Below are 15,480 nucleotides of genomic sequence, written 5' to 3' on the forward strand. Positions count from 1 at the left end.
TTACAAGTTCTCTAAAGAAGTACATATTAAATATGACATGTTGAAGCAAGGTTTTTTTTTTACTGTGCAAGTAGTAGGAGTAATGAGATTAAGAACATGTATGCAGTATGTATATAATATAATGGTATGTTTGCTATCCTAAGAACCTTACCAAACTTCGAAGACCTTTAATCAAAAGGTCATGTAAGACACATGTAGAATAATTGAATCTCATGATATGTAATAAAAATCTAGGATGTGAGCAGGGCGGCTCGAGAAGATTGGTGGCCTAAAGCCAATTTTTATTCTAGAGTCTTTCAACAAAAATCAATTCATCTATATTTTTAATTGAAGTCTATTTTTCTAGCTTTTTAAGATGTAAAGTTGTTAATAATTTCTTTTATAAATAATTTAATCTCTCTTAAGATATTGTTGATCTTAGATAATAGAAACAGATTTAAGAAGTTGATAACTTGATATCGAAATAATTTTTGATGTTCTAATATACTTGTTGAAACACTTGAAACTTGAGGAAAAAAGAAGGAAAAAAAGAATGCGCAATATAGTTTTATTAAATAGTACTCTTCAACTCTTGTTTTTTTATAGAAAAAATATTTTTTTTTCTTTCTACAGAGAATAATAAAACTTATCGAAAACTTAAGTATTTTTTGCAGAAATCAAATGATGAGAAAGATAAAAAATAAGACTTGGACTATTGAAGATACTAAAAAATAGATTCTAAAAATTTATTATACGATTTTTGTGAGAAATATAAAACGAGAATAATAATATAGGTACCTCACTAATGATGTCAATCGTAAAATTTAAATAATGAAAAACAAGAGCTTTATTTCCATTTGTCCCCAACTCCTGTAGTCTTTATTTCGTTTTTTGTGCCTTTATTTTTTTTTTTTAGCCCAAAAAGAATTCTACGAGAAGATAAGTTTGGTTGTGGGCCGTTTTAAGATTTTAAAAACTTCTAGGGTAAACTTAAAACTCTCCAATTAAGCGTAAAACTCCTTTCCTCATCGCTGATGAGTCAAAGCTAGCTTCCCCCAAAATTGAGCTTTAACTCCTAAAAAGTCCCATCCCTTCTTCTTCTTCAAAATCCAAGCTTTGTTTTCCATATTGCGGCACTTGCTGAACTTGAAAGAGCACTGAAGTAATTTCTTACCATTCAGCAGCCACGATCTGAACATTTGCAATTGAAGAACAGTTACAGGTTTAAATGCTAAATTATGCCTATTCTGATTCTATTCGAAGTCAATGTATTATTTTTCTTTTTCTTTTTATAATTTTTATTTCTTTATAGTTTTGGTGCTGACAAGCGGACGTTCGGGATCATTGTGACGACCCGATAGGTCATTTTGAGCACTTAACTTAATTTTCATGAAAGACCTAACATAACTTCATTTTATGTTTTTTGATTTACGTGCGTGGTACGTATCACTTTTCGAAAAGCTTTTAAGTGAAGTTTTGAAGAAAATAAAAATTTTAACTAAAAATGAGGTTAGAGTTGACCATGATCAATATTTTAGGTAAATGACCCCGGATCGGTATTTTGACGATTTCGGTAGGTTCATATTGTGATTTTAGTGTTGGGAGTATGTCCGAAATTGAATTCAGAGGTCCCTAGGTTGATTTGGCTTGTTTTGCCGAAAGTTGGCAATTTAAATATTTAGAAATTCCTTAGGTTTGACCATAGGTTTAATTTATGATTATCGATTTCGGATTTTGATTTTGGAATAAGTCCGTTTTGCTATTTGAAACTTGTCTGCAAAATTTGGTGTGATTCCGAGTTGGTTTGATAGGAATCAGACGCTTGGTTGTGTTTCTAGCTACTCTTGAGTTTCGTTTTGAATTTCATGTGTTTTGATGTTCGATTCGTGGTTCCAGATGTTATTTTGGTAATTTGATCGAGCGAGCGAGTTCGTATTATGTTATTACATTTGTGTGCATATTCGGTTTAGAGCCCAAGGGCCTCGGGTGAGTTTCAGATAGGTCCATTTTCGGAATTAGGAGACTGTTGGTTTCCTTCTGCTGCACAATGCTTCGCGATTGCGAAGGGGAAACTTGAGTTGGGGGCTGGTTACTCTTCGCGAACGCGAGCGGTAGGTCGCAAACACGAAGCATTGAGGGGCTTACCCTTCGCAAACACGATGCTTTGGGGAGATCTAGGGGAGGACAAGATGGCCCTTCTTTGCGAACACGACTAGCGGGTCACGAACGCGAAGGCTTGGTTGGGGATGCCTTCACGAACGCGGGGAGGACTTCGCGAACGCGAAGGTCAATTGACCACTGCTCTTCGCAAATGCGTCAGGTGCTTCGCGAATGCAAAGAACACCTGATGCTCAGCTATTTAAAAGCTGAAAGTCGGGATTTTGTCACTTTTCACCATTTTTGAAAGCTAGAGCTCGACCTAGAGGAGATTTTGAAGAGATTTTCATCCCTACTTCATTGGTTAGTGAATTTTAACTAGTTTTGATGTATTTCCGTAATCACACATTAATTTTAACTTTTAATCTATGGATTTCATGGTAGAAATTAGGTGTTTTGGGTAGAAATTAGGAATTTTATAAAATCGGGATTTAGACCTCAAATTGAGGTCGTATTTCGAAACAAATCACATAATCGAGCTCGAGGATGAATGGGTATTCGGGTTTTGATCTGAATCTCGGGTTTTGACCAAGTGAGCTCGGGGTTAACTTTTGTTGACTTTGTTCAAATTCATTAAAGATTGAATCTTTTTCATTCGTGGGTAGTTTCTAAGGCTTATTTTAAATTATTTGAACTATATTTGGCTGAATTTTATTGGTTTGGAGGCTAATTCTAAAGGAAAAGCCATGGTTGAGCATGATTTGGTTACGAAAGAGGTAAGTGTCTTGGTTAACTTTAACTTGAGGGAATTAACACTTGTTGGACTATTTGCTATGTGAATTATGAGTGGGGACGGTGTATATGTAAGGTGATGAGTTGTAACGATTCGACCGGTCATTTTATGTAATTGCACCCCATTACCCCTTTTTATGCTTCAAACATATGTGTTTATAATTTTATGACTTGCGGGGTTGATTAGTTTTGTTTCGGAAAGCTTTCGGGTTGATTTGGACCCATTGATCCTTGACTTAGAAGTTTAAATTACAAATATTGACCAAACTTTGACTTTTGTAAAAACGACTCCAGAACTGTGTTTTGATGGCTATGATAGTTTCGTATCGTGATTTCGGAAGTCCGTAGGTTGATTTGTGTTGTTTTATCGAAATTTAGCAATTTGAAGTTGAAAGGTTTGACCGTAGGTTGACTTTTAGCTATCGAGCTCGAAATTTGATTTTGGGAGTTGGAATAGTTCTGTTATGATATTTAGAACTTTTCTGCAAAATTTGGTGTCGTTTGGAGTTGATTTGATAGGATTCAGACGTTTAGTTGTAATTTTACAAATTCTTGAACTTTACTTCAATTCATGCGTTTTAGTGTTCGATTCGTAGTTTTAGATGTTATTTTTGTGTTTTGATCGTGCGAGCGAGTTCGTATGATGTTTTTAGACTTGTGTGATTGTTGCTGGTGGTGTTCGGACATTTTCAGAATGGTTTGAACTAAAATTTGACAGTTGTGTTGCTGGTGCTCAGTTATCGCAAGCATCGCAATTGCGAAGGCAACAGTGGGGGCACATATGTCGCAATTGGGACTTCCCTTTCGCATTTGCGAAAGCAGCAGAATTTTGGCTATGTTCGCAATTGCGAACAATTGTTCGTTTTACGGTTTGGTGCAGCTTCGTAATTGCAAAAATTTCTGAGGCTGTCAGGGTTCGCAAATGCGAGTCCTGGTCCGCAAATACGAACCATGTGTCGCAAACGCGACATATGCAATTGGTACAAAGGGTTGGGAGACGGGATTTTTAAAAATATTATCTCATTTTTGAACCCTAGACTCGGTAGGAGGCGATTTGGAGAGGGAAGTTTTACCTACAAACTTTGGGTAAGTGATTCTAATAATATTCCATCAATATATCTTAGATTTTAACATCAAAATCATATGAATCAAAGTGAAAATTGTGAAACTTTCTCGAGTGTTTGAAAAATAAGAATATGAGTTTTGAAAGTCGATTTGGCCTCGAATTATGAAACTAATCACATATATGAAATCGTGGGGTCATTGATAGTCAGAATCTACTATTGGACCCGAATTTTGATCGGGTGGGTTCCAGGTTGACTTTTGTTGATTTTTTGAGAAATATTATAAAGATCATAGCTTTTTCTATTGTAATTAATTTTTCTTGCATTATTGATGATATTAAGTCGATTTTGGTTAGATTTGAGCCGTGTGGAGGCGTGATTTAGATTATTAATTATCATTATTTGAAGTCATTGTTACTAGTTATCTCTTGCGTTTCTATTATTCTCATTTGAAGTCATGTTACTCCTTCCGTTGTGAGTTATTTTATTTAGTTTGTAGTTACACATTATCTTTCTCATTGTTGAGTTATTGGTGTTGAAGTTGTGGAACCCGTATCATTTTGAAGCAATGTTGATAATTATTGAGTATCTTTCTTATTGAGAATTTTACATTCATTGTTATTATTGATATTCTTGTACACGTTATGATGGAGCCTTGGGCTATTGTTGTGGAAATATTGATATTGTTGATTGTTGGCAAGTTGTGATATGTGGGCACTTGTGGTGCAAATTATTATTGTAATGTGATATTTACGCACATGCGGCTGTATAAGGGTTGGGGTCAATGTTCATGCGGCGGTATAAGGTGGGACTTATGTGCGTGTTGCTTGTAGGGGAACTGCGTGAAGACACGCGGCGTCATAAGGTGCGCTAAAGTGTTTGTAGCTATTTCGAAAAAACTGTTTTCAAAACCTATTTCAAATGTAAGGCTCACGCGACGGTATAAGGAAAGATTGTGAATTGTGAATACGAGGCAGTACCTCGGTTGTGATTCTTGATATATATACACGAGGCGGTACCTCAGTGGTGATTCTTATTGTACATGAGGCGGTACCTCGTTGTGATTCTTGTTGTTTTGTTCTTCCTTGTTTTTGTCAGTTATTATCCGTAAATGATCATTGTGATGGCCTTATCACTACTCTACCGAGGTTAGACTTAATACTTACTGGGTACCATTGTGGTGTACTCATACTATGCTTATGGACATTATTTTGTGCAGATCCAGGTACGTCTGCTCGTGCCGGTGGTTAATGATCATCTGTTAGTTGCTAGGCCTCAGAGTCACCTTCCTTTACTCTTACTACTATTGTATTTTCATTCAGATAGTGATGTAGTAGGCACTCTAGTATGACTCTATAGAGCTTATGACTCATTTCCACCGGTCTTGGGGAGTGTATTGTTGTTGATTATGTTTTCGGAAGTTTACATCAATTATTCAGCCTTGTTTTAGTATTTTTGTTAATTATTTCTATCAGGTTATTATTACTCCCTCCCATCCACAATAAGTGACCATTTTACCTTTGCCATACCCATTAAAGAAATACGAACTCCTAGAGGAAAAAAGATGTATTTACTAAATTAACCTTAATTAACTGTTACCTTGATACATTGGATTATGTAAATAAGGAAAAATTTTGAAAAAATAAAATTAATTCCTTCTTGATTAGGTAAATGGACACTTATTTTGGACTAAAATAAAAAGGTAAAATGGTCTTTTATTGTGGATCGGAGGTAGTAACTATTAAGCTTACCTAGTCATAGAGACTAGGTGCCATCACGACATCCTACAGAGGAAAATTGGGGTTGTGACAAGTTGGTATCAGAGCTCTAGGTTCATAGGTGTTACAAGTCATAAGCAGGTTTAGTAGAATCCTGCGGATCGGTACTGAGACATCTGTACTTATCTTCGAGAGGCTACAGAACTGTTAGGAAAACTTCACTTCTTTGATTCCTTATCGTGCGAATTTGTTGACTTCGAAAACTGAATCTTTGACTTTCTATTCTCTCATAGATAGTGAGGACACGCACTGCTGGATCCATCGATCAGAAACCTGCGCTCCCTTCTAGAACCGCGAGAGGCCGGGGCCGGTGCATAGGCTGAGGAGGGGCACGTGTTGCAGTTGGAGCACCTGCCCGAGCTGCGATAAAGGAACCACCAGTAGATCCAGTTGGGGGATAGGCACCCGAGGCGCCTGTTGCCACCCCAACACTTCAGGAGACCCTCGCACAGTTCTTGAGCATGTTTGGTACTCTAGCTCTGGCGGGGTTGATTCCACTTGCACCAGCCATATCTCTGGCTGGGTGAGGAGCTTAGACTCATGCGGCCCGTACTCCAGAGCAGCAGGTCTATACCCCAGAGCAGCGAGTCCATGTTGTTCAGGTCCCAGAGGTTATACCAGTACAGCCTGATGTTCCGGTTCGGCCCGCGGTTTGGGCAGCAACATCTGAGGAGGAGCAGCTTAGACTTGAGAGATTCAAGAAGTATCAGTCTCTTACTTTCAGTAGTTTAGCTTCAGAGGATGCACATGGTTTTCTTGAGGAGTTCCATTGTATTCTCTGCACCATGGGTATTGTGGAGATGAGTGGGGTTGCTTTCACTACTTTCCAGTTGTTCGGAGCGGCATATCAGTGGTGGCAGGTGTATGAGGAGGATAGCCCAGCCGATGCAACTTCACTTACATGGACTCGGTTTTTAGAGTTATTCTTGAGAGAGTTTGTTCCCCAGACCCTTAGGGATTCATGGCACACGAAGTTTGAGAAGCTGTGCCAGGGTACTATGACAGTGTCGGAGTATGTTGTCTGATTCAGTGACTTATCCATACATGCACCTGCCTTGGTTTCTACAGTCAGAGAGCGAGTCCGTCGGTTAATCGAGGGGCTTAACTATGGTATTAGATTCAGCATGGCTCGAGAGTTAGAGACAGATACCCCATATCAGCAGGTGGTAGAGATTGCACGGAGGTTGGAGGGTATGCGAGACCGTGAGAGAGAGTACAGGGAGGCCAAGAGGCCTCGAGGTACGGGAGGATTTAGTGGTGGTCACATTTCAGCTACAACCCGTCATTGTAGAGGCTATGCGAGCCGTCCAGTTTATTCAACACTTCCAACTTCTAGTGGTGCTATAGTTGTTCCGAGATCTCTAGTTTCACACTTTGCTCAACCGCTTTCTAATGCGCATCCTGCATGGGGTGCCATCAACGATCAGTCCAGCCAACTAGGCTCAAGATAGCCCCAGTATCCACGCCCACCGAGAGCTTGCTTTGAGTGTGGTGATACCCGTCACATGGTTAGAGACTGCCACCGACTCAGGAAGGGTGCACCTCCACAGGCTACTCAGGCTCCACAGATTCAGTTAGGTCCAGAGACTTCTCAGGCCATGGTTGCTGCCCCAGTTGCCACTCCACCCGCACAACCAGCTAGGGGTGGGGGATAGGCGGGTAGAGGTTGACCTAGAGGGGGAGACCATGTCATATTCTATGCTTTTTCGGGTAGGACGGAGGCAGTTGCTTCAGACTCAGTCATTACAGGTATGGTTCCGGTTTGCTATAGAGATGCATTAGTCTTATTTGATCTGGGATTCACTTATTCGTATGTATCATCTTTCTTTGCTCCGTATTTGGATATATCTCGTGATTCTTTAAGTTTTCCTGTTTATGTGTCCATGCCTGTGGGAGATTCTATTGTTGTGGACAGTGTGTGTCGGTTGTGTATAGTTGTTATTGATGGTTTTGAGACCAGAGTTGATTTAGTTTTACTTAGTATGGTAGACTTTGATGTTATCTTTGGCATGGACTGGTTGTCGACCAATCATGCTATTCTGGATTATCATGCCAAGACTGTGACATTGGCTATGTCAATGTTGCCATAGTTAGAGTGGAGGGGTGCTTTGGATTATGTTCCTAGCAAGGTTGTGTTATTTCTAAAGGCTCGGCAGATGGTTTAGAAGGAGTGATGCTTATCTAGACTTTGTGAGAGATGTCAGTGCTGATACTCTTACCGTTGAGTCAGTTCCGGTAGTGAGAGACTTTCCAGATGTATTTCCAGCAGATCTTTCGAGCATGCTGCCCGATAGGGATATCAATTTTGGTATTGACTTGTTATCGGGCACTCCGCCCATTGCTATTCCACCATATCATATGGCCCCAGCGGAGCTGAATAAGTTAAAAGAGCAGTTGTAGGAGTTGCTCGATAAGGGCTTTATTCGGCTTAGTGTGTCGCCTTAGGGTACTCCGGTCTTGTTTGTGAAGAAGAAGGATGGTTCTATGCGCATGTGTATTGATTATCAACAGTTGAACAAGGTTACAGTGAAGAACATGTATCCATTGCCACACATTGATAACTTATTTGATCAGCTACAGCGTGCCAGAGTGTTCTCGAAGATTGATTTGCGGTCAAGTTATCATCAGCTGAAGATTCGGAATCCAGATATTCCGAAGATTGCCTTTAGGACTAGGTATGGTCTCTACGAGTTTCTTATATTGTCATTTGGGCTGAGCAATGCCCCAACAACATTTATGCACCTGATGAATAGTGTATTCTAGCCTTATCTTGATTCGTTCATCATTGTGTTTATTAATTACATCTTGGTGTACTCCCGCAGCCGAGAATATCATGAGCAGCATTTGAAGATCGTGCTCCAGACTTTGAGAGAGAAGAAGTTGTATGCAAAATTCTCAAAGTGTGAATTCTGGCTTGATTCGGTGGTATTTTTGGGGTCATGTGGTGTCGAGTGAGGGGATCAAGGTAGATCCGAAAAAGATTGAAGCAGTGCAAAGTTGGCCCAAACCGTCTTCAGCTACTGAGATCCAGAGTTTCCTTGTTTAGTCGGGTATTATCGTTGTTTCGCAAAGGGTTTCTCATCTATTGCTGCACCTATGAACAGATTGACCCAGAACAGTGCTCCTTTCAAATGGTCCGAGAAGTGTGAGGCGAGCTTTCAAAAGCTCAAGACTTCTTTGACTACATCCCTAATGTTGGTATTACTTATGGGCTCGGGGTCTTATACTGTGTATTGCGATGCATCACGTATTGGCCTTGGCACGGTGTTGATGCAAGACGGTAGGGTGATTGCCTATGCGTCTTGACAGTTGAAGACCCATGAGAAGAATTATACGGTCCACGACTTGGAAATGGCAGCTATTGTTCATGCCTTGAAGATTTGGCGACACTATTTATATGATGTCCCTTGTGAGGTCTTCACTGACCACCGGAGTCTGCAGCACCTGTTCAAACAGAAAGATCTTAACTTGCGGAAACGGGGATGGTTAGAGTTTCTTAAGGACTATGATATCACCATCCTATATCATCCCGGGAAGGCTAATGTGGTGGCCGATGCCTTGAGCCGAAAGGCAGAGAGTTTGGGTAGTTTAGCATATCTACCAGCATCAGAGAGGCCATAAGCATTGGATGTTCGGACTTAGCCAACCAGTTTGTTAGATTGGATGTTTTGGAGCCTAGTCGAGTTCTTGATTGCGTGGTTTCTCGATCTTCTCTATATGATTGTATCAGAGAGCGTCAGTACGATGACCCCCATTTTCTTGTCCTTAAGGACACGGTTTAGCACGGCGATGCCAAGGAGATTTCTATTGGGGATGATGGTGTGTTGCGGATGCAGGGTCGGATATGTATGCCTAAAGTGGATGGTTTGCGTGAGTTGATTCTTTAGGAGGCCCACGGTTCGTGGTACTCCATTCATCCGGGTGACGCTAAGACGTATCAGAATTTTAGGCAGCACTATTGGTGGAGAAGAATGAAGAAAGACATAGTGGAGTATGTAGCTCGATGCCTAAATTGTCAGTAGGTGAAGTACGAGCATCAACGGTCGGGCAGTTTGCTTCGGTGACTCGAGATTCCCGAGTGGAAATGAGAGCGTGTCACCATGGACGTCGTTGTTGGGCTCCCACGGACTCAGAAGAAATTTGACGCGCTATGGGTGATTGTGGACAGGTTGACCAAGTCGGCTCATTTCATTCTGGTGGTGACTACCTATTCTTCAGAGCAGCTGGCTCAGGTTTATATCCGCGAGATTGTCCGACTTCATGGCATACTGGTATCCATCATCTCTGACAGGGGTACTTAGTTCACATCGCATTTCTGGAGAGCTGTACAACGTGAGCTAGGCACACGAGTTTTATTGAGTACATCATTTCACCCTTAGACAAATGGACAGTATAAACGCACTATTCAGATATTTGAGGATATGCTTTGTGCTTGCGTTATGGATTTCGGGGGCTTTTGGGATCAATTTTTGCCGCTTGCGGAGTTTGCCTATAACAACAGCTACCAATCGAGTATTCAGATGGCTCCTTATGAGGACCTGAAGACGGTGTCGTTCTCCAGTTGGTTGGTTTGAGCCGGGAGAGGCTAAGCTATTAGGCACAGATTTGGTTCGAGATGCCTTGGAGAAGGTCAAGATGATCCAGGATCGGTTTCGTATAACCCAATCTAGATAGAATAGCTATGTGGATCGGAAGGTTCGCAATGTTGCATTCATGGTTGGAGAGCGAGTCTTGCTCCGGGTTTCACCCATGAAGGGTGTAATAAGGTTCGGAGAGAAGGGCAAGTTGAGCCCTAGGTATATTAGACCTTTTGAGATCCTTGAGAGGATTGGTGATGTGGCCTACAAGCTTGCATTTCCACATAGTTTGTTTGTGGTTCATCCGTTGTTTCATGTTTCTATGCTCCAGAAGTATTATGGTGATTTGTCTCATGTTTTAGACTTCAGCACAATCCAATTGGACGAGGATTTGACTTATATCGAGGAGCCTATGGCTATCCTGGACAAACATGTCCGAAAGTTGAGATAAAAGAACATTGCTTCAGTGAAGGTTCAATGGAGGGGTCATCCGGTCGAGGGGGCGACCTGGGAGACCGAGCATGACATGCAGAGTCATTATCCTCATCTATTCACCACTTCAGGTATGTCCTTATGCACGTTCGAGGACAAACGTTTGTTATGTAACAACTCGATCGGTCTCTTTTGTGTAATTGCACCCCGTTACCCATTTTTATGCTTCAAACATGTGTGTTTATGATTTTATGACTTGCGGGGTTGATTAGTTTCGTTCTGGGAAGCTTTCAGGTTGATTTGGACCCTTTGATCCTTGACTTAGAAGTTTAAATTAAAAATGTTGACCAAACTTTGACATTTGTTAAAACCACCCTAGAACTGTGTTTTGATGGTTCCAATAGCTTCATATCGTGATTTCGGATTTAGGCGTATGCCCCGAATTGATTTCAAAAGTCCGTAGGTTGATTTGTGTTGTTTTGCTGAAATTTGGCAATTTGAAGTTGAAAGGTTTAACCGTAGGTTGACTTTTAGCTAACAAGCTCGGAATTTTATTTTGGGACTTGGAATAGGCCTGTTATGGTATTTAGAACTTGCCTGCAAAATTTGGTGTCGTTTGGTGTTGATTTGATAGGATTCAGATGTTTAGTTGTAATTTTAGAAATTCTTGAACTTAACTTTGAAATTCATGCGTTTTAGTGTTCGATTCGTAGTTTTAGATGTTATTTTTGTATTTTGACCACGAGAGTGAGTTCGTATGATGTTTATAGACTTGTGTGGATGTTTGGTTTGGAGCTCCGAGGGCTCAGATGAGTTTCAGACATGTTTCAGAATTGGTTTGAACTGAAATTTGATTGCTGGTGCTCAGTTATCGCAATTGCGAGCACCAGCATCGCAATTGCGATGGCAACAATGGAGGCACAAATGTTGCAATTATGACTTCCCCTTCGCATTTGCGAAGGCAGCAGGATTTTGGCTATGTTTGCAATTGCGAACAATTGTTCGCTTTTGCGGTTAGGTCTAGTTTCACAATTGCGATAATTTCTGAGGCTGTCAGGGTTCGCAAATGCGAGCCCTGGTCTGCAATTGCGAGGATTCTCAAATGCAAACCCAGTGTCCCAAATGCGACATCTGCGGTGGTACAAAGGGCTGTGAGATGGGATTTTTGAAACCATTCTCTCATTTTTTGAACCCTAGACTCGGTAGGAGGCGATTTGGAGAGGGGATTTTGACCTACAAACTTTGGGTAAGTGATTCATATCTATTTCTTATAATTTTTCATCAATATTTCTTATATTTTTACATCAAAATCATATGAATCAAAGTGAAATTTTGTGACACTTTGTCAAGTTTTTGAAAAATAAGAATTTGAGTTTTGAGAGTCGATTTGGATTCAGATTATGAACCTAATCACATATATGAACTCATGGGGTCATGGGTAGTCGAAATCTACCATTGGACTCGGGTTTTGACCAGACGGGCTCCGGGTCAACTTTTGTTGACTTTTTGGGGAAAAGTATAAAGATCATGGCTTTTTCTATTGTAATTGATTTTCCTTGCATTGTTGATGATATTAAGTTTATTTTAGTTAGATGTGAGCCGTGTTGAGGCGAAGTTTAGGGGAAAAGCTATTTCCGAGAGTTGAATTGGCCTAGTTGAGGTAAGTATCTTGCCTAACTTTGTGTAGGGGAACTACCCCTTAGGAAGTTCCCTTAGGATTTGGGATTGATTGTGTCTGTTGTGCTATGTGAAAGCCTTGTATGCAAGGTGACGAGTGGGTACGCAGGTTGCACATGGTATTTGACCGCTTTAGGCTACTTAGACTATTTCCATGCTTTAATTGAAATGCCATATTATGTTCTAAATTCTCATAGTCAATCTATTCTTATTTGTGTTAGTCTATCCTTACATGCCTCAATTGACTTGTTTAACACTTGTTCTACATCCAACTTGATAATCTGCTCTCATGCTTTAGTTGAACTTTTTGCCCTTTTTTTTGATACATGTCATCTCCTTCATTGTTGATTATCATTACTTGAAGTCATTGTACATGTTATCACTTTCATTGTTAATTATCATTATTTGAAGTCATTGTTATCAATTATCTCTTTCTTTGCTATTATTCTCATTTGAAGTCATGTTACTCCTTCCACTGTGAGCTATTTATATTTAGTTCGTAGTTACATGTTATCTTTCTCATTGTTGAGTTATTGGTGTTGAAGTTATGGAAGCCGTATCATTTTAAAGCAAAGTTGATAATTGTTGAGATATCTTTCTTGTTGAGAATTTTAAATTCATTGTTATTGTTGATATTCTTGTATACATTGTGGTGGAGCCGTGGGCTATTGTTGTGGAAATATTGATTTTGTTAATTGTTGGCAAGTTGTAATATATGGGTACTTGTTGATTGTGGTGCAAATTATTATTGTATATGATATTGACGCGCATGTGGTGGTATAAAGCTTGGGATTAATGTGCATGCGGCGGTATAAGGTGGGGCTTATGTGCGTGTTGCTTGTAGGGGAACTACGTGAAGCCACGCGGTGTCATAAGGTGGGCTAAAGTGCGTGTAGCTATTTCGGAAAAACTGTTTTCAAAACCTATTTCAAATATAAGGCTCACACGGCGGTATAAGGAAAAATTGTGATTGAGGTTGTTAACTGTGAATACGAGGCGGTGCCTCGGTTGTGATTCTTGATATATATACACGAGGCGGTACCTCGGTGGTATTTCTTATTGTACACGAGACGGTACCTCGTTGTGATTCTTGTTGTTTTGTTCTTCCTTGTTTTTGTCAGTTATTGTCCGCATATGATCATTGTGCTTCTCTTTAACTGATTTCTTGTTATTTCCGTGCTTACAATTCCGGTATTAGATCATGCTTTTAACTGTTTCGTACCAGTTATTTCTCTTTTTTTCATTATTTATCCTTATTACGTTTTCATACTGTTTATTTATATCCTAGTAGGTGTCTTGACCTGGCCTCGTCACTACTCTACTGAGGTTAGGCTTGATACTTACTGGGTACAATTGTGGTGTACTCATACTATGCTTCTGCACATCTTTTTGTGCAGATCCAGGTACGTCTCCTCATGCCGGTCGTTAGTGATCATCTGTTAGCTGCTTTACGTAGACTTCAAGGTATGTCTGCATGCCTCAGAGTTTCTATCCTTTACTTTTACTACTGTTGTATTTTCATCCAGACAATGATCTAGTTGGCACTCTAGTATGACTCTGTAGATCTTATGACTCATTTCCACCGGTCTTGGGGAGTGTATTGTTGTTGATTATATTTTCGGAAGTTTACATTAGTTATTCAGCCTTGTTTTAGTATTTTGTTAATTATTTCTATCAGGTTATTATTAACTGTTAGGCTTACCTAGTCGTAGAGACTAGGTGCAATTACGATATCCTACTTAGGGAAATTGGGGTCGTGACACGAGTATATATGCATTGTCATTGGGTTAAAGCATGCAGGTGAAAATTATTTATTTTACATATTGTTCCATTGATTATGCTTTCCATTACTTAGTTAGATTATTATTTCTTTAATTGTCCACCTTCGTTTTTATTATTTATTTTGGAGTTGTTAGGATATTGAAGTTGAGTTTGTTTATCATGACACTATAATTGAAGTGAAATTTGTTTTGCACCTTGCATTGCTACTTTGGATTATTGTTGTTGTTTGCTGAGGAAGAGTGAAATGCACGAAAGGGTTGCCGTGCCTAATTTGCATATTACTATCATTGATTGAGAGACTGTAAGAACTAAAGCACGAAGGGTGATGTCGTGCACTTGATTGCCTTATTATCACTTATTCAATCATATGAGGATGAGAGTAAAGCACGAAGGGTGATGTCGTACCATTTCATTTATCATATCAATGGTATATGGTGAGGATGAGAGTAAAAACACAAAGGGTGATGCCGTGCCATTGCATTTATGATATTATATGGTGAGGATGAGAGTAAAATCACAAAGGGTGATGACGTTCCATTGTTAATTTCATTGCTTTATTTGATTTTTGGATTGGTGATTTTATCGGTTGCATTGTTGTTTATTTCGGCAAAATGTTATTTGGTGATTTTGTACTTGTCATCCTTATCTTACTTCCCTTTCTATATATTCCCTCCCCATTATTATTTTAAATGCTCTACTTGTTATTTTTGTTGCTTTATGTATATATCTGTACAAGATTTTAGTAGGTGTCTTGTCATAGCCTCGTCACTACCTCGTCGGGGTTACGCTCGACACTTACGGATTATATTGGGTTGGTTATACTCATGCTACACTTCTACACTTCTTGTGCAGATTCTGGTGTTGGTCCCAGCGATGTCTAGCGGTGCTTTTGCTCGGATCATATCTATAGCGGAGACTTGAGGTAGAGCTGCTGGCGTTCACAGTACCTAAGTCCCCTTTTATTTTCTATATTTACTGCTATTTCATTTCAAACAATTGTATTTTGTTCAAACCATACTTGTAGTATTCTAGTTTCTCATATACTGGTGACTCCAGATTTCTAGGATTAAACTAGACCGTGTTATATTGTGGATTTATCTTATGTATTTCAGCTTCACCAATCGTTAATAATTGTTATTACTCTATTTTAAATTGTTTAAATAGCTAATTGATTATCTAACGTTGGTTTGCCTAGGAAGTAGATGTTAGGCACCATCACGACCCTGTGGTTAGGATTCCGGGTCGTGACAAGTTGGTATCAGAGCACTAAAAAAGTTGCCTAGGTCTCACGAGTCATGATCA

At 39.7% G+C, this 15,480-nt stretch overlaps 1 long non-coding RNA gene across 2 annotated transcripts; it reads left to right on the forward strand.

Annotated features, from left to right (window-relative positions):
- Positions 1–906: 906 nt before the first annotated feature.
- LOC104097677 (uncharacterized) lies at positions 907–15,254 on the forward strand. Of its 2 annotated transcripts, XR_686586.4 has the most exons (3): positions 907–1,201; positions 13,794–13,860; positions 15,031–15,254. It is a non-coding gene; the product is annotated as an uncharacterized lncRNA (long non-coding RNA). The 2 variants fall into 2 exon arrangements; XR_686585.4 differs by lacking the exons at positions 13,794–13,860; positions 15,031–15,254 and adding an exon at positions 5,152–5,363.
- The last annotated feature ends 226 nt before the right edge of the window (positions 15,255–15,480 follow it).

This window comes from Nicotiana tomentosiformis, chromosome 1, assembly GCF_000390325.3.
Source record: "Nicotiana tomentosiformis chromosome 1, ASM39032v3, whole genome shotgun sequence".
Lineage (NCBI taxonomy): Eukaryota > Viridiplantae > Streptophyta > Magnoliopsida > Solanales > Solanaceae > Nicotiana > Nicotiana tomentosiformis.